The 26025-nt window shown below is 36.8% G+C and overlaps 2 protein-coding genes across 4 annotated transcripts in view; both read right to left on the bottom strand.

Annotated features, from left to right (window-relative positions):
* LOC122566776 overlaps positions 1-12696 on the bottom strand; it is a 56274-nt gene extending 43578 nt beyond the window's left edge. The window contains exon 1 of the mRNA XM_043724487.1: positions 12222-12696. The gene's annotated coding sequence lies outside the window, so the exon portion shown is untranslated. The remainder of the gene's footprint in view (positions 1-12221) is intronic.
* The window catches only part of LOC122566773, a 642331-nt gene that overhangs the window by 223510 nt on the left and 392796 nt on the right, over positions 1-26025 (bottom strand). The gene's annotated exons all lie outside the window — the stretch shown is intronic.

Raw genomic sequence — 26025 nt, 5'->3', positions numbered from 1 at the left:
TTATAGTAAATATGTGAGCTGGGATTTAATTTAAAACAGGGTTGTGTACGTTCTTCTCTCTTTTTTTTAATTTTGGTTAGATTGTAAATGATGGAAAGTTTGAAGTTTGAGGAATTATTGAATAATGTTACATTTTTATGAAGATTGTGGTTTTCAGGATATGTCAGTATATTTTTGTATTCCTTTGTGCTATAATATGTGGAAAGTTATAATTACAGATAATATAACTATAAAAATAGCGTTTCAATCATTTTTGTAGAAAGCGAATTTTTTGCTGTGATTTCAATACAATTAATTGTACAATTATTTTTCTGTGCTAACGTGTTATAAGCGGATTATAATCTGTTGATTATACACGTACGTATAAAGGGCCGGTATAAAATTTAAACGTTTTTCAAAATACATTTAGAAGAACAAAATGAAAAGGATGTATAGGGGATTACAGTGGCACGCTAAAAACGAAAATAAAAGTATCTCAACAAATCCATAGAAAATCGTGGAAGCAGATTATACGACTCGAATTGCTTTTTCGATGATAAAAATTATGTGTAAAAATACCATGGATCCGATTTCTGTAAAACTTTTAACAAGTTATTAAAACACAAAAGCCAAATTATTAAAAAAAAAAAAAAAAAAAAAAAAAAACAGAGACAAGAGAGAGAAACGTGTTTCTACTTCAGTTAAATATATTTTACTGTACAAATTAATTTATACCATTATTTTATACCGAGAATCCAACGAAACCGAACGAAAATCTATATTTTCATGCATAAATCAACCATAATTTTTATATATAATTTTAACATTTAACGTTCCCTTTGCAAGTATAAAAATGTTACAGAAACTGTACGTACAAATTTGTATTTTCTGTATCGTCAAAGTTTTAAATCCGCGGGAATCCAAATTATAACGTAAAACAATATTGTTATCTGCATTATAAATTTCACCCACGCATTCTGCATTTATTCAATCTCAAAGTTAGAAACGTGTCACGATTAACACCAGATGACGGAAGTGCGATATTCGTCGAATATCGGAAACGTATTCCGTGTTAAGGAAAGACATTTTTGTAACATTATAATTAATAGAGTAACACTTCTATCTCTAATCTTCTATCTCTGAACTTCATCTATAACATTGTTCCTACGGTAACTTCAACGGGAATATTGGTTCGTGGCATTATTCAATTTACAACGTGATTACAAGCTGCTAATAATACCGTCGCGTAAATTGCCGACGCCATCTCTAAAGGAATTCAATTGAAATCAAATATTCATTAGGATGGTCACAGTTAGCGCTCGGGTTAAGTAAAGCGACGATGAATTACAAGCGAGATATTATTTCATTAAAGGCGCCCCGGTTCTCTCCTGTTCATCGAACACGAAAATCCCTCAGAAAATTGGTACGTGTACCGATATTATCGATGAATTTATGTTACACCGCAGCTATAGATAGAGAAACGTGAATAACAAATGAACAATAAAATGCTAACAAAATTTCCGCAGATATACTTACGTAAATTTTTAAACCAAGTATTTGCGAATTTCTAGATTATTCAATACGTAATAATATGTAAAATTGCAGGGTTTCAAACTCGATTCTGAGGATTTTTTAATTTTCATATTGTAACTCGGGAATTTTCTGATTCTACAATTTTAATATTAGGATTTATACGATGTACAAATACGTGTGATTTAAAACGTTTTTAATCTCAATTTACGCACGTTCGAATTAGAAGACAGGAATTTTGGAATATCATAATTTTAAATCATAAGAGATTAGACGTACAAAATTTATTTTATCGAATATATAGAAACGGGAACGATATCATTGTTGGTTTAACTATTGTATAATTTAGGTAAGTATTCCATAGAGTTGAAATACACGTGACTTTAATAAAACAGAGTATGTACAGGAATAATTTAAATAATGGAAGGTAATGTAATAACTCGGACTAGCAGGGAATCCCTGTAGTTCTCCTAATTGCGTTATACCTTCTAAAATAATATACCATTTGCCAGCTTATCCAGCAAATTTGATATCTACAAATTCATGTCATGCGAAGATATATGCGAAAGCAGGCGAAAAATAATTAAATGGAATTAGTTAATACGAATTTATTTTATGTGACGCACAAAGTATCGGAAGTGTAATATATAAAAATTTAATGACCTATAATCACATAGGAACGTACTAAAGTAAAAGGCAAATTTATCCTAAAATGAAATGTTAAATTGTTGTTAAATTGTTAGAAGATTACATTTGTACAACATACTTTCATTTTATTCAAGCATAGACCGGCACTGATGACGGTAGTTTTATCTCGCGAGAGCTCTGAAAGCTAAAATTAATTATTTCTCTACTTACAAATTTGTTTCATTCTATTCAACGCGGAATTTTCAAACAAAATATCAATTTTATATGTTTATATTTTAAATGTATATATTAATACCGTAAGACGTAATTTACAGGCAAGAAAGTAACCCAACAGTTTTTACCAATAGCGTACACTCTTTTTTCCTGATAAATATCCTAGTAAAATGCTAGTAAAAATCATTTTACCTTTACAATCACCAAATTTTTATCACCCACGCGCGAAACCATCGATTCACGCGGAGTTCCACGTTACAGAACCTAGGATCGCTTGATCGACGCCATTCACAATCACAAACGATTGGATGATCGCAGTTGAATGCATTCGCGTGTCAACGTTCCCTCGCGAGGATATACAAAACCTTAGAATGATATCGTGGAAGAGCGAGCCGGGCAAATCGCTCTCTTTGAAACTTGCGCTAAGACCAGACCGCGCCCTCGCTCCGGCCGTTATTGAAATTCTAGAAGGGAATTTTTGCACTTGAGAAGACGCGAGTGCCGCGGCATAAGTTACACCGAGAATTATTCGCTTATTTTCTGCGTACACGCGAGAGGAAACTTTTCCCTATGGAATATTTCCGGCAAGTTACGTAAAACGTTGCAAGCTAAGGGCGGATCCAAGCGTACGTACACAATACACATCTACCAGCGACTTGTTTCCAACAGTAAAAGCATTATTCAAATTTCAAGCACCAGCGCGCGCTTCCAAAGAATATCGACGAAAATTGAGTTCCATTCAGCCACGATGGAAACAACTAAACGCGTTATTAACTTTTGCTCATTGGTTACGTCGCGTTGCGTTTAAACATTTTCCGACGGTCTCGATTATTATTGTAACGTAAATTCCTTGGAAACGTGGCGGGGTTGCTGGTAACAGGATTGGCGAAGTAAAGAGGAAGGAGACGTCGAAAGGTTTAAAGCCGCGATTCGCTTTCAGAGATGACAGAAAGGATTCGTAAATCAATTTCAATGCAGAGTACATGTGAAATGGAAACAAATGGTACAGAGAATAAACATAGAAAAGACGTTGTACAATATTTATGTGATTGCATAGGGACATTACGTGGCGAGAGAAATTTGCTGGACACTTTCGACAGCGATGCCTGTCGAAACGTGAAGATAATACGTACGTAATACATTTTTATTGTGTAATACCGTCACTGTGCTCGCTGTACGTTTTTAATAGATAAAATATGAATTAAGAATCCATGTGGCTATAGAATCGGTTCGGTTGTAGGAGAAGTTGTGCCGCAAGCTGGAAATATAATTGTCAGTTCTGATTTGAAGAATTTGAATATTGTGTCAATTATCGAACTACAGTCGCTCGAGCTACGACAAGTCGTGAAACGAGAAAACTGGTAGAACGCGAGAACCTTCGAGATGATGGCTGCTGCGGATTGTGTGTCAGCGTTAATTTATTCAAAATCGCGTCTGGATCCAGCGGCGAACGTTTAAACGAGGTCGTAAAGCGGAGCTGATTTTACGCGGCCTCGCTGACACCCGTGCACAGGATCGGGAGGTGATTGGCTCTTCGTGAGGATGCAAATTTTCTACGGCATCCTCGTGTTCCGTGGCGTAAATCGGGAACAAATCGTTGAAGGCGAACGTCGACTCGAACACCCTCGTGGCCTCCACGATTCCGACCCACGAAATCCCGTCGTTTCTTCTCGGAAATCGTGTCACTTCGACTTCTCTTCCGGCGTCGAACTGGGAAATCTTTGTCGTTTCGCGGTGACGAGTTAATGGATTAGAAACTCGTACGAATAGAACCGATAAGATCGTGCGAAAGAAATATTATCATAGCTAGCATTGCGAAGGCGCCTGAGAATATTTCTATCGGGGAAAAGGCAGATGTTTCTTTAAAATGAAATATGATCTTTTCAAATATATTTTAGAATCTGTAGCATTTTAGCGATATTTCGGTCTGCTTACAATAATCTTTAATTTGACATTCGACGAAGTGTCTTAAAGTCGACGATATTTCATACCGATCTTTAAGTTTTATCATTCGAATTTTTCCCAATTTAATCTTCAACGTGATTTTTTCGGGAAATATTTTTAAGTCGATGATATTTTACCGATATTTTACCAACTTTTATATTTGCAATTGTCGTCCAGTTAATTTTCGGTGTAACTTCTTTCTAGAAACGTTTTAAAGTTTATAAACGTCTCTTCTTTTCGCAATGAAGTTTATTTTTATGTTGGAATTCTACAAAGTATTTATTATTCTAACTACTCTTCTTCCTGTTTCTTAACGAAACAACATTGGTATTTTTCAATAACGTTGAATTTATGCAAATTTGACGTATTAAATCCCGCATTTTGCGCGATTCCTTCAAATTTCAGCTCGTTTCTCAGATTGGTAACTGACAGACAAAGTAAAGAATGAAATTGGTCATGGAGACAAGACTCGATCGCCTTTTAAACCGAAATTATTCATGGATGTTTACGACTTGTCTCGGTAACTTGAATGGAAGAACGAACTGCGGAGGGACGTTCTCTATAGAAACACGATAAAATTCCGACGCAGCTAAAGGGAACGCGTTCATTATCGGAAGTTCTCGGAATGCAAATGATATAATTCCTCATTGATAGTTGAGGAAATAATAAGGAATTAGCCAGAGAAATTCTATAATTGCTGAACTCGTCTCCGCGGATTAAAGGCGAGCGTCCCTTAAGCTTCTCCCTTTAGAACGATTATTTTAATTATCATGAACGTGAAACGTCTCGTTGCGACGACGTCTCGCTGTAGTCGATTGTTTTGCAGCTGGTCTATAAACCGGGTAGACAGCTCTATCTTCTTGCAAAGTTCCGCGAAGAAAGATGCTCGTTAGCTATCGACAGGAAGAAGTTATTGAAAGGATGAAGTTAAGGTTTTGTTATTTGACAAACACTACCAAATTTGTTTAACCATTGCTTAAACATTGAGAAGGGAAGAAAATGATATGAATTATAATTTTTGTTGGGCATTGATAAATTGAAGGGCTGTGCTTCTTAAAACTTTTGAATTATTTTTGAGTTACATCGACCATGTCCGTCTTAAATTTTCCTTTTAAATATTATTATACTCTAATAAATACGTCGCTGCTCATTATTGGAAAACTTCAACAGATCGTACTCTCGTAGTATTGTTTCGAATAGTAGTCTCTTGTTAATTAACGTACTTTAATAACGTGGAAATATTTTTTCTTCATTTATATCTATTCTGTACTTTTCCATACGTTTTTCATTTTGATTTCTTTGGCAAAAATTGTACGTTTCAGTCGCTAACAAACTATGTTCCTTGGTCGCATAGAAATAAATTGTAAAAATATAATACCGCGATACGATTGGAATATAGTGTATCAAAAATACGAATTCTAAATTATATATCCAAGAGATTAAGAATCACCGGTTAAGAGATTTCTTTCGCCATTTCAAAATTTCCCACAGATGTATACTAATCCGTGCTCTATTTATAGGTTGGCAGTCTCAGTGTTAATCTCCAGCAATTAGAAGTTTCGGTTGTTTCTCTTGATCCGACACAGACACAATAAATTTCAACATGCCATTATTTCTCGAGTGGCAATCGATACTCGTTAAGCTCGAACGAGCGCCTTAAACAAATCGCGCCGATCGGGGTCGCGTTCAAGAAGCAGCTGCGAATTACTCACCTCGTCTTTAAATGGAGTTCCGCTCTGCAACGATTAGAAACCAACGAGAGAATTAGAGATAATGCGATAAAGGTGTTACACGACGCACTCTGTAATACCATTAAACGGTTAATGTTCGGTCGAAAATAAAGAGGTGGTTTTAAATGATATAAACCGTGGCTTCTCGAGGGTTTTGCACTTACACAGGGAAGGAGAGACTTGGGAATTGGTCTCGTTTAATTGCCCGCAACGGGAGATGTATGTAACGCTATAATTGCAACGTTTTGCTGTTTTGCTTTTGAATTTCCATTGTTAAGATCATTTAGTTCCGTGACTTTGTTACGTGAAATACGAAATTTCGTTCTGCACCGCATGTGGTTTTTGTATCGACAGATATAAATTAATTTCTCTATATTAAAAGGATCTTCCTTCGACTATTGCGTTTCAGAGTAAATATTTATGAAATATACTATATTTTCTCTTATTCAGTTTTAAAGACTCGGAGCTTAAAAATTCCTTAAAAAGAAACGGAAGTTTGATAAGATAAACTTTCAGCGATGTTAAGTAATTTGCAAGTTAGATGTTTGTAGCTCTGTAAATGTTGTTTCATTCGCTTGATGGGACGATAAGAGTAACTTCTTGCGCATTTGTGCATATTAGAAAAAAAAATACAAGCTAATGGTCACAAACTTTACTCTCACCAGTGTATGCGCAAAAAAGCGCTGATCTTATAGATATACCAAAGCATTAAGTAAAAGTTTATGTTTCTATTTAAAAAACCGATACATGATTTCGTTTAGTTTTAAAGTGGTGGAACCACATTTATCCTTAAATTCTAACACGGCCGACAATTAAATTCGGCTATGCGGCGATAGTAATTCCGCTCCAATTTGAGCCGCGGCACGCAACGACAGGAAAATCTCGCGAGATCTCGTTTTCGCAACAGCCTCGAATATAGATTGATACTCGTTAAAGTCGAAACGTTGGCCCGTTTTATAATTTCCGGGTCAGCCATAGAACGATACAAATATTGAAATACAAAGTAATTTCGCAAGGATACATAAAACCGCTGCATTTTCAATCTGGTATTAAGTCAACGAACAAAGCAATTAAGGAGTATTTAGCAGTGGTAATTAACTCGTCTTTAAATCCTGCTACGACTTGTACTAATGTAGTCCAGTCAATATCTGAAATTTCCTTTTTTCTTTCAACGTTTATCCCTTTATTTATTGTATCCTTTTTCTTGTACTCTTCCGAACTACTTACAGCGAAAATCCATTAGAGCTAATCGATAATAGTAATTTTTTCTCCATTATCAAAGTACCTTAGGATAGGATATCGACATGTTTAAATAGCGTGTTAGTCTTTATATGATTTTTATCATTTTTACGTGCTAATTCTTCCATTATACATTATACATTATATTTATGGAATGCATCGTGAAACCATTTTATGCATATGTTCTTTTCAACTGTGATGGAAAAGAGTTATATAGATTTATGCAAAGTTTCTGACGTTCGCCACATATCATAGTTCGCTTCTCATGTCACGTTACACCGGAGAAAAAGTGGACATGTTATGGGAACGTTCGAGAGCTTGACGTGGTATCCTTAAATATTGCCAATAACATAATACTTGAGAGAAGAAGTACCAAACTGTTTCAATGAAAACGAAGCCTAGCGTGACCCATTGTTCTTTCTAACGAGGAAAGAGAGTGAAACGAACGCGGGGAAATTATACATTTGAGAAGTTAGATTACGTTAAATGTTACATTTCGAAGCCATTAAACAAATTGGTAACACTCGGGCAATATATTCCTGTAGAAACTTTCGAATATAGTTTCTTCTGCATTAAAAATTGTTGTCTAAAATATTGCGAGTATCTAAGTATAGTAAAATCGAAAAACTTAAAATTGTTTAGATTATTACGACACCAATATGCCAATCTTGACTAAACAAACCCCAAAAAATTACGATAAAATAAATTTATTTCAAACGTAAGGACCAAACCAACGAAAAATCACGCGACACTTTCGCGAACTCTCGATCGACTATCGATGCAACCAGAACTCAGAATCCTCTTCTCCAACGTTCAGTTCCCTATAAATGAACAAACGTGCACGCTCTATTAGTCCGCAACGAAGAAACCTCAAGTGCTAAAAAAATACAATATACTTCGAAATACAAGAATAAAACCAACCACGCAGTACCTTCACGAACCCTCGATCCCCTATCAATCCAGCTCGAATACAAAACTCTCTGTTGTCGAACATCCAAATCGAAACTGATCCACCGTTCAGCACGTGCATTCCAACCTCCGACCCTTAAAAGGCTAAAGGAGAAAGAGGCTTGGAAGGGTGACAAACGTTGCTTGCGATTGACTGGAGAATGGGAGGAACAGGGAGCATGAAAAGGACGAAGAAGATAAATAAGATTCGACGGGGAAAGCAGCAACCCTTTCGTGCTACAGCCTGTGTTTCCTGCAGGGCTTGCTTAGGGGATAGGAATGGGGTTAGAAGGGGTGAAAAGGGGGTTTGTTCTGCGACAGGCGCAGGCTGCATTTCAAGCAGGACTAACTCTTCGCCTCTCGAGGTTTCTCGAGTATTAAGTTGACGCCAACCCTCTACCCTTACTCCCACTTCTCTCTCTCTCTCTTTCTCATCCTTCCCGCGGATTCTCCGCGACTATTTCATTCAATCCCTTCCCACTCGTCGTTTATTATCGCTGCTATCTCGACGAAACGATCTCCGATATCGTGGTGCTCTCGTTCGCGCCGCGGAAACGCGCAGAGTAAGGTTAATGGAATCACCGAGTTCCGTGACGAAACGTCGACTTCCGGAGACAGGATGACGGGATACCGTGTCACTTTGCTACCACTTGGAAGATAATTGTGAGACAATGGATAATGAAAAGATCAAGGTGTTTTCCAAGTACATGCTGGGTCAGATGATCGAGCGTCGAGTAAGGAGAAGGCACAGTGAACGACATACTGCACATTTATCTCAAAAGTGACTGAAGCGAGCTTTTCAGGAAAAGTGAAACACTATTTGGGAAATTATCAAAATCATATGCCATTTAAAATATAGCGACTGTATCACACATCAGCGTCAATTTCCAAATAATTCACACACGTTCTCCAGAAATCAATCTCTTGTTCATTAACGCAATTTTTATTCATAAATAACAAAATTTTTGCGCAATTTTCGTCTATCCCGTGCACAAATCTTCGCTCCTTTGTCGTTAAACTGTCCAACTTTTCGATGACACGTAACATTTAATTATACCAGAGCTACAAGTTTACCGAACCCTTTAAGCTCGTTGGCCTCGTTTGAATATCAAACGGTAAAAGATGACAAGCCGCACAAAGGGACGCTTTGGGAAATAGTGTCGGGTACAGCGTCGAGCGCACGATGGATTACATGATAAATCGAGTACGGTTTACCTTTAAGGTTACAAGTATCATTATAATTGCAACCTTACCGGCCCTGAACTTTTTTTCTACGAAAGAAGGGAAAAGAAATGGAATTAAAGAGCTCGTGAATCTCTAACGAAGAACGGTACTTTTAACGAATGAAGAGACGCGGCATTAAAACTAATATCTGGAGCAGCCTCGCTGGACTGGAATTATACACCATTCCCTCATTATTTTCTCCTGTCGTCCACATTTCGTTATTTTACCTTGATTCGCTCGTATTTTCTTGCGATTATTGCAACGATCAATTCCTATCCCGATTTACTTAAAATTTACTAAACACGTGATACGTCGACGATGCGCCGTACGTTTGTGAAAAATTGCTTCGGAAACTCAAACTGGCGAATATTTCTCCTGGATTGAAATTGACTTCATGATGACCTTTTCGTCTTTATTCCTTTTTTTATAGTAAGCGAAGATCATTCGAAAGATACATGATAAATAACTCCAAGATTTAATTTCATTTGATAATAAGACGAAACACGAAGATATTTTTATCTCTTGGTAAATTCTATAGGTTTTTATTTTTTGAATACTTTGAAAGATATTTGGAAATTTATGCGAGAGTTTAAAATTTAAAGCTTCAAACTTGTTTCTACACCTTTTGAATAATCCTAGAGTACTTCGGTTATTAGTAAAAAGTATTAATCGTTGTCATCTAATCAGTAAAGTTTATAATATCGAGCATTTCGCTAAAGTTTCATAGTGGACACAAACGTTTGATTTCATTTCTGATAGAAACGAATATTTAATCTTCTATTATTTTCTCTTCGTCTAGCAAACACGTTATTCGTGCAACATTCAGATTCACTCGTATCGGTCTAAAACAGATGACAACGCACAGCATTACACTATGCCCACTGTGTACACTGTACAACACAATCTCACCGAGGTTAATTAACCATGGCCAAAATGATTCCCTATCGCTTTATACTCTCAATAAAATAAAATTTTCTACTTAATGAGAATTCCTGTGCCGTAATAATTCTCGAACCGATCCGACTATTATTTCCATCCATTTTCTCATCAACTTCCAACGGAAACGTGTTTTTCGCATTTACTATTCTCTATGTAGAAATATACGTTCCTCTATAATCAAGTATAACACGAATTTTCGTAATTCAATATCGTATTATATATATATATGTATTGGGTTATATTAAATCGATTGAAATTATCTGTATTAATCTTGATAATCAGTGGTTTGATATAATATTGGGTTAGTTCTGCTGAACATTTTCCGAGCCAACGGACACAGACCCCAACAATGGGAAATCAAGGAAAAACGGAATTTTCACAGGCGAAGAAAACAGATGGGTGGAAGAAACAGCAGACGATAAGAAGCACAGTGAGACGCGTTGCGAAACTGAATCGGGCAAAGTTTATCGAGTTCTGGAGCCGAGGACGGAAACGACGGTGTCCCCGCAAGAAAAAGGAAAAGTCCCGATCCAAAGCGAAAGATATCTCGAACTGGAAGTCGATAGATTTCTTTTTTCTTCCCTTTAAACGAAAGGATAGAACGAACTTTCGTGCCTTTTTCTCATTGTGCTGGGGAGGAAAAATTGTCGAAAAAGCTTCTCATGATGAAATTTTCATATTAGATTATACCCGAGTCAGATAAAACGAACGCCAAGAGAACGAACGTTACAATGGCGTGAAACGCGTGAAATTTCTTCGTGAGCAAAATAAAACTCATATAGTGGAGGCATTCAGCGTTCCTCGAGAAATTTTCACGTGGACCGGAGAAACGAAACGCGTTCCATTCGGCAAAACGAAACGTTCGAATTTTCGTCCCAGGAATTTTCTCTCCGCGCGCCACTCAGCCAACCAGAATGATTTTTCTCGCTGAGCCTGCCACTCAGTTAATTAACTCCGCTGCGTAGTTCGAATACCGCAACTTACTAATTTAACCCGGCGTAATTGCAACACTTTGCCGAGAATTCGTCGCTGGAAAAACGATGATTTCGTGTTCGTCAGATCAGTCACTGTTCTGTCTATCGTGAAAATTCGATACTATAGAAACAAAAGAGAGTCTCGCGAAGATATGCGATACATTTCTCCGTATAAAATTACGACTAAAATTCTTTGTTCAAGCAGCGACGTTGATAGATACAATTTCATCCCATAAAATTGATTAACTCGATCTATTGGTTAATTTGTATGCTTTAATCTGCTTCGTAAGATTTTTAGTCGTTCTCGATTCGTCCATTCATTTGAAATTACCAAACAGCCTGTTTCCAAAACATTCGTAATTTCTACTTTGTAATCTCACTTTATGAAACTTCGTAATTTGTATATTTTAATCTTTTCCCTCAGCTTGTTCTCAATACATTCATCTGAGTCGGTACGTTTTCAAACAATTCATCAGAGATACACAAAAAAAAAAAACCATCGATGAATACAACTTCACAATTCCACATTTTCTATCCCATTATCTTCCCTCTGAGATATGATCGATTCTTTCATCCGTTCAAAATCGCAACTCAGCCTATTCTCAAACGATTCACCAAGGATCCACCAAAAAATCATCGATGGATACAACATCGTAATTTCATAACTCGTATGCGTTTGCTAATGGGCATAATTTTTATATCTCAATCTTTTCTATAAGCCCTTCGTTTATCCTCGGTTCGTTCAACATCGCGAGTCAGCCTGTATTCGTATAATTCGGGAAAAATTCACCGAAAAGGAGAACTCGGAAAGTGTATTCCTGCCATGGTTCGACAAGAATATTCCACCACTTACCACGACACTCGGCGAATTCGTGCCAGCGCGTAATTAATTCGCAAATCTCGGCCGTGACCAAGCTTCTTCGTAGCTGCTTTCTCCGCTTTATCACGCGGCCTCACGATCTTCCTATTATCACCACAGACTAAAGGAAACTCGCCGGCAACAATCGCGAACCACTATGCAACACTTGTTTTCAAGCGAAAACCGTAGAAACCTCCTCTAACCTGTGACAAGAGTGACCACTGTATCGTTGCTGAGCGCAACCACAATTCACTGACGAAACTGTCGCACCACTCTAAGGCCTGCTTGCAAACAAATTCACTTACGTGAATACAAATTCACCACGTAACGATCAAAACCGCCATCTCCCTCGTTTCGCACGAATCGATCAATCGAATTTGCCTAGATAATACGACGAAGGCGTGGAAAAGATCGAAACTGATCGCGAGAACACCGACTTTCCCGCCAGTACGGGTGAGCGACTAACTATTTCCGGTTTCCTCCGGAGGAGAGCGAGACGGGACTGAGCGTCTCTCGGCTGGCAGGCCTCGATCAGCGGGGTGGCACCCTCGGTAACGGGGATGTGGCCCAGCGCGCTTGCGTTACGCTCCTGCGCGCGTATAACCATCCCTGTGTCTTCCTTTCTCTGTTTCTCCGCGTTTCTCTCGATTCGCTTGTGTCGACGTCTCGCGCGACTCGCTAGGTTCAGCCTCGCGGGCTTCCTTTTGCCGCCGGAAATGCACGAAATTCGCGAAAAACGCGATACGTTTGTGTAACGACGAAACAGTATGATTTAGATGACAGGAAAGATAAGAAGAAGGGCACAAGGGGATATAATTTTTTGAACAGACGGGTTATTCCACTTTATGCAGTTGTGAATTCGCTATGGGTTCAATTAAAGCGCGACGACCCGCGAACGAATTCTTCAGCGACAAAGCGTTTTTACGCTTGTTACAGCGGATCGGTTGCCATCGAGCTCGTTAACGTATCTCCCGTTTAAAGAGTGTGTTTAAGAGAAATTGTTCGAGAAAGATGTCGTGCTGCGATACTGCTGTAAGTTTGTGACGTGTATGTAGCGGAGGAGAGGAAGTTTAACAGACGAGCAGTGTGGAGAAGAAACGTAATTTTGGGAAATGATATTGAATCGACATGGATTTTGAATAGGCCACAGCAAGTGCAATAAATAATATCTTTGTGAAATTTAGAATAACCACGTTACGCGTATATGTGAAATTTTTAACGATCGAAGTTTTGCGAAAATAAATTCGCGCTCAACCGCCTGACCGTAATGAACAGTAATTATTTTTTCATGAAAAACGATGGTGTTTCGAATATTTGCGGACCAATTTTAAATTGACTAAAGTTTTAACGATGTAACGCTGAATTCTGTATGTTCGAAGTGAAACAATAAAAAGGTGTAGAACCTCGTGTTTCGTGAGATGCATTACCCTTTGAAATATTAATTTTAAAAATACCAATATTGGTTTTGCAATATATACCTGTAATATCTTTCCATTTTATACGGTATAAATATATCATTCAGCTAAAATGGTTTCATAAAGTTAGAGAAGAATTTCAGGACTTTCATTTTACGGTTCCTAAAATCTCATTTAATGAGAATTCGTTGCTTCATTATTTCTGACTCTGATAACTTCAACAGAGAAATTAACTTCTTTTTCTTATGTTTTATTTGTGTAATAGTAATAACAAATGATAGCTCGTCTTTTCGGGCTAATTGACTGTAAAATATTTCTTCAGACCATTGCACGCCTCTTCAAATAGTCTCATGTAAAACGAAGATTGCTAAATCACTAAACAAAGAATAGAGTGTAAATACGGGGGAACATTTTTCAAACAGATTTTCTTTGCGAGCGTAAAAATACGACCAGATGATACTGAGTTATTTATTTCCTGCCTTGATGTACCTCGCGATATATTAAACGCTTACGGTTATCTTTCCTCCAGGTTTATGTACAAAACGGTCAACGTGAAAGCAGAATTTCTACAAAACAGATGCAACAGACAGATTAAAGGGATATTTATGCAATGTGTTAATTTGCTACAAATTAATTTCAACGTTGGTATAAGTTACGAGAGGGGAACGTGAGCTTTGTGATAAATAATAAACATTTAATTAAGCGGCGTTGTATAATTCAAAGTTAAAGTAAGATAACCCATATACGCGATGTAATTCGGTGGTCTGATTGTTATGCTCATATTCTACTGTAGATACTAGTCATTCTAATCTCAATGTTCAAGGTATATTTAATTATTCAAAAATAGTATTCCAAGTCTCAGACTTTTACAGTTCTTATCGTACACTGTCTACGATATTTTATTATATTAGACAAACCTTTCTCATTATTTGCACGTAATTATTGTTGGCATGTAATGCAAATTTCATCGTCTGAGTCACAGCTGTGGTGTCTGACCATTACTCTCACTATTCCACTACAATCGTACGACGTATCTCTGAAGACATTTCTCATTTTATTTAAAATAAAATAAAATCAATCCTAACAGAAGAAAGTAGGTAACTGTAGAGGCGTAACAGAGATATTTTGGCAAAAAAGAATCTGCTAAGTAATTAATTATAATGGATGGCGGCAGGTACACTGGAAGACGTACTTTCTATGTGAGCAGCATCGCGAACGAAGCCAACAATTTTTCTTTTTAAATTAAAATCACTCAGAGATCCTTAATCTCTCAAAGCGTTGCTCGATGTATTCTCCTTTTAATGTTGATTAACGCGCAAGCTGCTCATGCCGGTGTCATTGCAGCATCTGCATCGTACACGGATCTGCGTTTGTAACCACGCTATGAGCATTCTCATCCCAAGAGTTAGCATAACAGTCGCATTGTACTCGTCGCGTAGTTGCCAGGCCAATGATTAACATAACAAACGCATAGTAACATGGTGGTTCGCTTGTTTCCACCCACATCTAAGTTTCAGTTAATGTGTATGTCAAGAAATTTGACTACTTGTTTATACTTAGATCTACAGAGAACTACCACATCTATATCGTACGTATTGTAGTATCGTGACTACTTCAATTGGTTTATTAATGATAAGTAGATTGAACAGGTGTTAATTGTACAGAGAATAATGTTCGTTAAACATGAACTAATCGCAGCAAACGTATAATAATCAGCACAACCAAGTAATTAGTCGACGACTCGACTCCCATCAACGCAATCCGCACCCTTCGACATCTCAACTCGTACTGTTATTAATTCGTTCTTTGTCCCCCAACAACCCCTTGTCTTTTGTGCTAGCCTCACTACATACATGCTCAGCAACCGCTCGTTTATAATTCACACGACACCCCCCAGGCCCCTCATCCACGATACTACAGTATTATAGTAAAATACTTAGAAACTTCGTTAACGCTGTAACGAGACAACGATCGTTGTGGTTATATTGATAAAATTCGAAACCAATCTGAACGTGTATGACAATATATTTATTGCAAATGTATATTTAATAAAAAGCTAGCATATAGTATCTTAAACATATTATAAGCATTACAGTCCCACCGGCGTTAAATATTAAAAATGTTATCCTTTGAAAAATGAAAAACACGAATTACCGTATACATCTAGCGCAATCTTCAATTTAATTACTATATGTTTAAAACAACACGTGTTAACAAGTTTCGGAAGTAAAAGTAAAGAAACATTTTCTCGAAAGAAAGGCAAACGAAACAACAAGGATATCGTCATAAAACGAGTAAAAGAAGAGGAATAATAAATATAATTTTTGCGAGGAATCCCGCTAATTCGAAAGATCCAAGAAAACACGCGTAAGTTGCGCGGGAATCGTCAGAGAGTAGGGAAAGAGTAACGTTAACGTTCCACGGATGATGCGTTTCATTTGCGAAAAGGCACGGAACCGTAATTAGATTCCACTGTTTCTACGTCCATGCATATAGGTAACTTCGTCGTGAGTTACATCTGTTTTCGTGTTGCACGCCTTTTAGCATAATCGTATCTGCTGCCAACAAGATGGTCGAGATTTGAACGAAGCGTTAGTTAAGAAAGGTGTTTTCATAGCCGGGTTTCATGGAGAATTTTCCCCGTTTCATCCCTTCTCGTTGACTGCTTCGCCACTCTCTCAACAGCTCCTCGCGAAATATTTTAATAGCCGCGAGCTACACAAAATTTTCTCTTTACCGCGTTTTCAAGGAAGATGCAGTAAAATAAGAAGAGAAGGGAGACGTTGTAATTAACGTGAAACAGTCCGCGTCCGGCATTGTTTCGTAATCAACATTATACGTACTCGAAAATATTCGCTATATTTATTAAACGCTGATTCGGATAATTGACAGGCCTATAATTAATAATAGCGACGAATATATTCGTCGTTTTCGAGGATTACAATGTTTTGTTTATTTCGAATGTTTCAAGAAAGCTTCATTGACATAAAATTAAAGCGAAAAATGACGTATATATATATATAATAAAATTCGAATGTAAGAAACTTTCTAGCGATAGAGAAATTTCTTCTACAATTCCGGCGAAAAGGAGCCAAATAACGTAGCAAGGTTAATATACTATTCAGGCAGCGTGGATCATCGATAACAACGTTTGAGATTCTTTTCCAGTAGCGTTTGTACAACGTACAGATTTATTCGTCCAGCTATTTCTTCAAACAACGTTCCAATTTCAAACGAGTGTCATGAAAAGTGTATTAAAAAATGTGCTAAATTTCTGTACTATAATTTTGTACTTGTCACTGTGATTTTATATATTTTCTATCTTACGAGAAGTACGATGCTTATGATTGTACTAAAAACAGAAACTAGCCGACGATGCTACTAAGTGTAATAACTGTAATTTTTGTTTGATATCTCAGCTTACTGTTTTATTTCAATAATTAATAACGCTGCGTGAAACTGTAATATGTGGCATGTTAATCATAGAATTGGAAAGTCCCACTGGAAATTAATCACGTCATGTTCGAACTAAATATAAATGTGTACTAAAATTGGTTGCTTTGATGTTAGAGAAGCGAGACGAAACTCAAAAATGAACGCCGACGCTATTAATACGAATTTGACTAATTTTCAAAGGGAATGCGCTTTTAAAATCCCATGGCTCGTTAAATGAGCGTATTATATGGAAGGAAAGATATTTAAAATATACTCGAGGCACGGAAATGTCTATCACGATTATTCTATTATTTTCGTCGTTCCGTTTAATATCTCACGAGTGAAGCCCTACAATCCAACATTTCTACAATACCGAATATCCTGTTTCTCGAAACAAAGAAAGAGCGTATTACATAAAACTGAGAAGCTTTTGCCGCCATTTAAAGCTCGAAGGAAAATATTCGTCTTTCTCCGGAGAAGGAAACTGTGTGCGTCGAAAGATCGTATACGCGCACACATCCATAAAGCGTATTAGTTAACTTATGTTCAGTTAACGTAACGATAGCTCGCAGCTTATACGCATCGCGAAACGCGAGGATTATTCGAAAGCGTACTCGCTGCAAGCAATTTAGAAACTTGCTGGAAACTCGCTATTTGAAAGACAGCGCGTATGCACATTTCTCAGGCCGCTTTCATTCCGCATTCTCCAAGTACAGTGCTACACGACTCAGACGATGTCTGATTTATTACGTTTACAGGGTTTTCAAGAAAATCGTGTATAATTCTTTGCGAGGCCGCTCGTCTAACGATACGTCTTAATAATTGCGCGTGGAACTTCGTCGGCGTTAAACGCGTAATCACGTCATACCGGTTCATTAAGACGGCCGTTCGTTCCAGTGCACTAGGATTCTCTGTCGTAATTATAACTTCGGCTTGATGGAGTCGAGTGTGGATCGAGAAACGTTCTACGCTTCCCTTTCCGTACTGATGTAATCTTCGTTCGATGATTATTTCGAGAATATGTATATGATGTTACGTTAGGCAGATTATTGTTTAAAAGTATCTTGATATCTGTTTATTTTCCACCGAATGTGCAGAAGTATTGATATATATTATAAATTCAATATTTTGTCAACCTTTATTTTATAGTTATATTATTTACGAGTCTATTATTTCGGTTCTATTGTACGTGCTTAATAGTCGTTAAATATAATGTAAAGTAAAATTTGTCAGAATTTTTCCAATAAATTCAGCTACTAGATGTGCTTCGCATCTATCACTGTTGGTGTAAATATTAATTACTAGAAGTATTTGAAATTATATTTATAGTTCCTCAAGCTTCTTTTCTATATGTCTACTGGCTCAGATCATTTTGTTTTCGATTATCACGTTATGATTCATTGAAAGCTTAATCTCCGAATTATAAGTTCCAAATATTGATCCATGATGCAGCAATAATAAAGACATGTCATTAATATTATATCAGCTGTTACATGTTTTATAAACTGTTGTAAATTATATACATATTATAATATACGAGTGGATTTTTAAAATTCTTCTCGAGCTTGTGAAAAATTATCCGCGTATCAAAAAACAAGAAACGTCAATTGCATTGTATTGTTTCACCACCAAAAATGGATCTGTCACTAAATTCCACTTTTCATTCTTTCCATTATCCTTCAAAATCAACCACAGAATATTTTCATACTCTTAGAAGCAACTTACTTTACCTCGACATATATCGCCATAAACGTTCAGATTTCCTAATTACCCGCACGACGTACACGAAATTCAAAGTTACAGGAAAAATTCCACGATGTAGTTGCGCGAAGAGCACCGTGCTCGACAGAAAATTCAAATACGAAACAAAGAAGAATCGCGTAATCCCGAAGAGGTAGATTCCTTCGTTTGTCGTGCACTTTTCCCATCGTTTTACAGGGAACAGTTTGCCCGGCGCCACGGAATCAGATATTTCCTGGTTCTCAGATCCACTTACGCCTTCTATACGACGCCACGAGTTCGGAACCGTTGCCCGTTACGTTATTACCTCTGTAACCATATGTGTACAAGGCTCGAGGGCCTCGACGCAAACTCGAAGTAAACTATGCTGGACGTTACGACGCAACTCGCCTTGCCTACTCTGCTCAAACTGCTCTGTGTGTGTTTGCAATACGATGTAGAATGCTAATCGACGGAAGGGATGCGTCCACGGGTCCATGCCCGCAACTTGAACCACTGTTGGCCTGAAATTGTTACGTGTGTAACGAAGTGATAATGCACAGATGAATTACCGTACACACGTATAGTAACATTAGTCGCTGCATTTTCTGATCGAGCTCGAGATAAAAGTCATCCGCTGTTGGCCGTAAAAGTTTGCGGCGTTTTAACCCTTTGCATGTGAATGTCGTCATGATACGATTAATTAAAGAGTTAACGATATAATTTTGCCGTGAAATTTTAACGTTCAGGAAGTAGAACGTGTCGATAGATGATCGGACGACTGGTGTATGTAAAATCTCTTTTAGGAATAACGCGTATCGAATTGTGAACTTTTTAATGGCACAGAATTTCGATATATTGTTGTTTAATAGATTTTCAATACGATATAAAATAATGTAAATGCAATCTTTTATTTAACACATATTTATGCCCATTGGTGATTGCTTGTTCTAGCTCTTCGAATTTTCTAACATAGTTTTAAATATAAATGTAATTTAATTAAGAATAGTATATTAAAAAATTGTTGAACATATGCACACGTGGCATACAAACGGTATAACGAAGATGTTTTATACTATTAGAAAGTACAATCCAATATGAATTATTCATGAAAATCATTTTACATAGTCGTCTGATCATGTGTTAACACATTCTACTTTTTGGATGCCCGCGCACAGGTAGACTTATTCCACTTGTCACCCATCTAGACATACAGAGATTTATTCTGCTTGTGGCCTGTGACAGCTCGTACAATAAATGTACTTCTGACGTATCCAACTATTCCACCAGCTTTTAATTCACCTCAACACAATTTTAAATAGAAACCAATTTGTCTTCAAATACGAAATTAGAAATGGAAGAATAGGTTTATTATTTAAAATAGAACATTCGTTCTTTCTAAAAATATTCACCAAAAATCTAGTTCGATATTCTATTGTCCTATTTTCATATTTCTCGCATATCCCAAACATTACAATTAGCGAAAGTGAATAACTAGAAGTAAACCAGAGTACAAACAACGGGATACAGAACTCTCGTGGCAAAGTGGTACATAAAATTGAAGCACTTTGAGTAAATGTATTCCAAGAAGTTTGAATTACTTTCAACCACGTATACATTGTCGCTTTTCGCAAGATTTCTCACATCTTCAGTCGTATATTTTAGTTCAAGTCGTGAGTTGGAACTATAACAGAGACCAAGAGAAAGTTTCATCGGCGAGAAAGATACCCTGGCGTGAACGGTGACGGCAATAAATTAATTTACATAAATATATGAGTTGGGCGAAAGAAACAAGCAAACTGTACTTCGCATTCTGTTATACATATATGTTAACAGCATTCTAGTATATGTAAATATGTAAAAAGACGAAGAAACGGTCAAGATATCACAGTCGGAATTGCATCTCGAGATGTCGCATCGTTGCAAGTAACGAGAAGAGAACACGTGGATTTCGGCACTATAGACAAGATTATCCGAATATCTATCATCTCTTAAGTCTTTTTATATCTTTTTTTATCGATTGCTTCTTGTCGCCAAATTATAGAAAGAAACGTCATAGTAATTCTTCGGAAGAGATATATTTTTAGATAAATTTAATCGTATCATTAAAAACTATTATAGAGAAATCAGTGACAAAAATGAAACGACATTTAAGAATAGGAGATGTAATTTTTAAAGGAATTTATATGCAAGTTTACCGTTACGATTAAAAAATTACAAATTTGGTGATTATAAAAAATCCATGCGAAAGGAAAATGTAAAATGAACATGGCTAATGGATGTGTAACTATAATATTTGAAGTATGCAGTGTTATTCAAGCTTACTATTACGCCTGAAACATTTTTTCGTCATAACAAAATTCTCTAAGGAATAACTTGAATTCGTTAAAACAGGTAAGACAAGAAATTACTTTTAAGAAATTCTATGCTTCTGCAAATATATAATTAATTTGAATATTACTTGAAAGATGCGACCCAAGAAGCGATATAACAAATAATTCTCCCTCTTGTATTTATCCCCTTTCATTCGTATTCTTTCGTTACCCGATTTACCCTAAAAAATTGTCAATTCTATGCAGTCAAACGAAAAAAGTCTTGTTCCCCTTCCATCAATAAAATGACCAACAGCTAATTTCGATCCTGCTCAACGAGGCAACCGATGCCACGTGATTGGTCTATCCGCGGGGCTGCAAAATCGCATTAACTTCGGGTTAATATCCGCGGAAATCGCGGCCTCGGATCACCGGACAATTATCGTAGCCCGACAGCGAACGCCAGCCAATCGTGCCCTAGGATTTTCATCCTAGCTGCATCAGAGTACCTCGTAATTTCTCACAACGCGAGATACGATCGTGCCGCACCACGTTCTCAACTTTTCATCCCTTCGTTACGCCATCGGCTATCTTCTTCTTTTTCCTATTCCGTCGTAATACGGTTGTAATATTCAACAACAGTTTCCGTCTCGAAATTTTGAAGCAATTCTTCTTCAGAATGAAACTACACTCGTTTCATTTCTTGAAAAGTGGTATGTTTTGTAAAGGGGCGAGAGAATGAAAACCTTTACGAGAACTTGATCAATGAAATTTTCCTTCCTTTTGAAACAACAACGAATTGTTGTTACGTCACTGGCCATTCTCTTTTACATATTTTCTAGTCCGTCGTGGAACGATTGTACTATTCAATAATAGTTTCCATATCGAGATTTCAAAGCATCTTTTATTCAGAGCACTTCATCTTTTTCCGTTTCTTAACGAGTAGCGTGTCTTGGATCAGATTCCGATATGTCTCTTTATTTTATGTTTATACTTTTATTCTTTCCTCTGCGAAGAAAGAGCGTAGTCTCGATGAAGATTAACTAAAGGACGTAAACGTTTAATTATTTAAAGAAACAACAGCTTTGTGTATTATTTACCATTTTTATCGTGAATTTTTCTTCGCTCTTAGATATAATCTACTATTATTCCAAAATGATACTGTCGTCCTGAGATGATACATTGTCCATGGAATATTTTAAGAGTTGAAAATCCTTAGATTTTACTAACGAGATTGGAAACTGGGACAATTGATACGTAGGAGCGAGGGGAATGTACGAGTTGTAAAATATGATGCCCCATTGGAAGCAAAGAGTAATGTATTATTGATTGTGTGGTTGATCGCAACTTTCAGCACAAGGAAACCGTTCAAGCTTCATTTCCTACGCGCAAGTATCCCCTGAGAAATCTTGCCAAATATATGTTGCTTGAAGTGACGTACCATACGTTTGAAATTACTTCTGCGGTGTGTAGAAAAGACTTTCCTTAAAAATGCCTCATCCAGAAGCGTTTCTTTCCTTCAAATCATGCTCACATAACATCGTGATTTTTAGATACATTAATTTGATATTCCTAAGAAGTATAGCAAAAAGATATGTATGTAAATGTGTCCAAACTAAAATTATCGTGTGCTCATGCCGAAGGTAAATTAATAAACTGGGCGGATCAAGATTAATCACCAATATGTAATTAGAAATTCATTATGCAACCCGTTTCTCTAACACATTCCTACGCAAGAATTCAATAAATTAACGTTACTGATCACACTGTAAATAAATATCTGCAAAACGAGAGAAACAAATCGTTTCGTCGTACACCGCCATCAAACCTTCTGTCTCTGTGTAAATATGTATTTTAATGAACATAACTGAAATAATAGTAGAAATTTTCATCTCGATAACGGTACTGTAATTTGTATATGCTGTATATTTTTGCATATTACGATTTTTGAATCGTTAAACTTAACATAAGTAATAAGAATCGCATAAAAATTCTGCTATCACAGTTTAAAAAGATCCGCCTGCGAAGAGACAAAGTTTCCACGATGTTTCCAACAAACAACATTAAAAAAATGATTCGATAACGAGTGTCGAATAATCGTTGGTTTCCAGAAGACTCGCGGAGAACGAATTTCCACGGAAATTGCCACCTTTTTAAGCTCCAGATCTACGAAACTCTTACGAGGAGCGTTGCGACGCGAACGAAGATCCGCGTCGAATATCGTCGGTCGATCCTCTTGAATGCACGAATTCCAACATTCTCGACACGAGGGAGTAATGCTACCCCCGTTCCATCGAGTAAGTCGCGCGATCGAAGAAGTTCACCTCGCGATGGCGGCCGATTCAAACTTCCAAACTGCGATTTAGTAAACAGCGAGACGATATCGGCCGGATTAAGCGACTTCTCGCAATTCCTCGCTGATTTCCGCGACAGCGACAAAGCAAATGGGCCGCGAATGCTAACGAAATCGCCGAGTTATACGACGTGAAAGGATCGACTGTTTCAGGACCTGTTTTGTACCATAGCCAAGGCGACGAAGTCTTCGGATCCTGGATACTTTGTTCATCGAGTTTGTACGTTTAAGATTGTTGAATTCTACTTGCTGCGTGTAAAATGATCATCTTACGGACGAAGTCTTGTTTGGTTAACCGTCTCAGGTACCGAGGCCGAGGTACGTTTTAACATTATTAGCAAAACAAATTTTATTCTTCAAGTTTCGTACTTTACGCGTTTAAGAATGAAAAAGAAACATATTTCTGTTAGGTTTTTAGAATTGTTGATATTCAAGAATATTTATGTTTATCGCATTTACACCGGAATGTATGCAGTTGTTTATCGCGTAACAATTGTGAAATAGGAGCAGTGTAAAAATTGTGTCGGAAGGAATTAAAAATAGAAGTTAAAAGTGCTTCTTAGTTTGAGAATAGAATTTTTTTATTTATTGTTTGTATACATTTTACAATTTGTCCATTAGGACATTTGGTAAAATATTATAGTTTAATATTTGATAAAATATAGCATGTGGATGGTTACCCCCAGCGGGACTCCATCTTCCAGGTTGTTTATTGTTCTATTATGAGGTCTGCAGGATGCTTCTTCTTCAGTCTTCATTCTATTATTGTTTTATTCGTTTCAGCAACCAGCTGATTTGGGTGTATTGAAAGTCTTTCTTTATAATTTTTTGCATATCTGGCGATTTCCTCTTTGACTGTTGGAATTTTTAATTCTTTTCGTATGTCTTCATTTCTGACGTACCATGGAGCGTTAACTATTGTCCTTAAGATTTTTGCTTGCTCTGTTTCTATTTTATTTATGTGACTCATTGCTGCCATCCCCCAAAGTGGGACTCCGTATGTCCAGATTGGTTTGATTATTGTTTTGTATATATTTAGTTTACTCATTATGCTTAATTTAGATTTTCTATTGATTAACCAGTACATCTGCTTCATTTTTTCATGTATTCTGTTTGTTATTGATTTTATGTGATGCTTCCATGTAAGGCGTGTGTCTAAATGTATTCCAAGATATTTGACATACTTTGTTTGTGCTATGTGGGCGCCATTTAGTTGGATATCTGGTGTTTCTCCTTTTCTAAGCGTAAATGTTATGTGAGAATAGAATGGCAGATAGAAATATACTTAGAAACGTGAATATAGATAATTTGAGATAATGTTCTTCTAGTGACAGATCGTTGTTCTATGTTTAAACTGATAACACACGAGATGAAATAAGCAGTTTATCATGAGTGTTGATATAGGACACCATCTATCATGATTAAAGCTGTGTACCATGCATAATGCATAACACATTTTCATTATGTTGACTGTCTTTAAAATTTAATCCCGTTAATATTATCCAAGCATGCAATGCGTTTTCCCTTAATTTTAATATTCACAACTGTTCTTTACGATATTCATACAGCTGAATGTGTTAATCGTTAAATAAAATTTAATTATTATAACGTTGTAAAATTTGCAAATAATTTCCACGTGAAATCTTCAAATTCCACGTTTATTAACTGGAAAAGTTTATTTTCACGAAACCATGTTCTTCGACCTTCTTTCAAATCGTGGCCTCAATAAGTTATGATTTAAAGAATCGGCATCTGACTCTTTTCAGTTTGTTTAATTATAATAATTATCGACATTGTCAACAGCACGGTTATTAGCGACGAAAAAAGTTGTCGAATTATTTTGCTGGTCATTTCTGAGTTTTTAATAAATTCCAATAGATCGTAAAACTCGTAAGCGATCGATGAAAAACATTTCTTTTTTACAACATCTTCTATCAAAACCAACAACAGCCAACTAAGTCAAATAAATCTACCAAAATATTAATCTGACAACATTTTGCTACTTTATAGTTCATATTTTATACTTTTTAGTCCCTCGTCTTCGACGCAATGAGCATATGTGAAAATATGGAGTTCCAGCATGCTTAAAAATTACGCGTATAGTACAACGTTGCATTTTGGCGCAGAATGATTTACGTGGTTGAACAATTCCATTGTGGCTGCTTGTAAGCAACCAAAGTCAAACATCTCACTCACACCATCATTTACGCCAACTGTTAATTAGCGGGATAACATATATAATTTATAACAAACTGCGGTGAGAGGTTCGTGTTCCATAGCAGTGAGAGCCACTGTTGAAACACCAGTACTTCATTGCTGCGAATTTCGACATAAATTCAAGTAAATTCCTAGTCGATTGCTCAGCGTTATTAATTAAACCGAACGCAACGCGTTCGATGCATTTGCTGGTTCGTTCGATTGGCCGAGGAACGCGTAGTAACAATGGTTACCACTTCATTATAATTGTAACTCGCTCACTATGAATTCGTATAATCTGTCGTCGGTACGATGGCCCAGTTACCGAGCGCTGCCCGGAAATTGGAATCGATTTCCGAGTACCAAAG

This window comes from Bombus pyrosoma, linkage group LG4, assembly GCF_014825855.1.
Source record: "Bombus pyrosoma isolate SC7728 linkage group LG4, ASM1482585v1, whole genome shotgun sequence".
Classification (NCBI taxonomy): domain Eukaryota; kingdom Metazoa; phylum Arthropoda; class Insecta; order Hymenoptera; family Apidae; genus Bombus; species Bombus pyrosoma.
The sequence above is the reverse complement of the archived record's forward strand: the minus strand, read 5'-3'. Positions and strand labels throughout refer to the sequence as shown.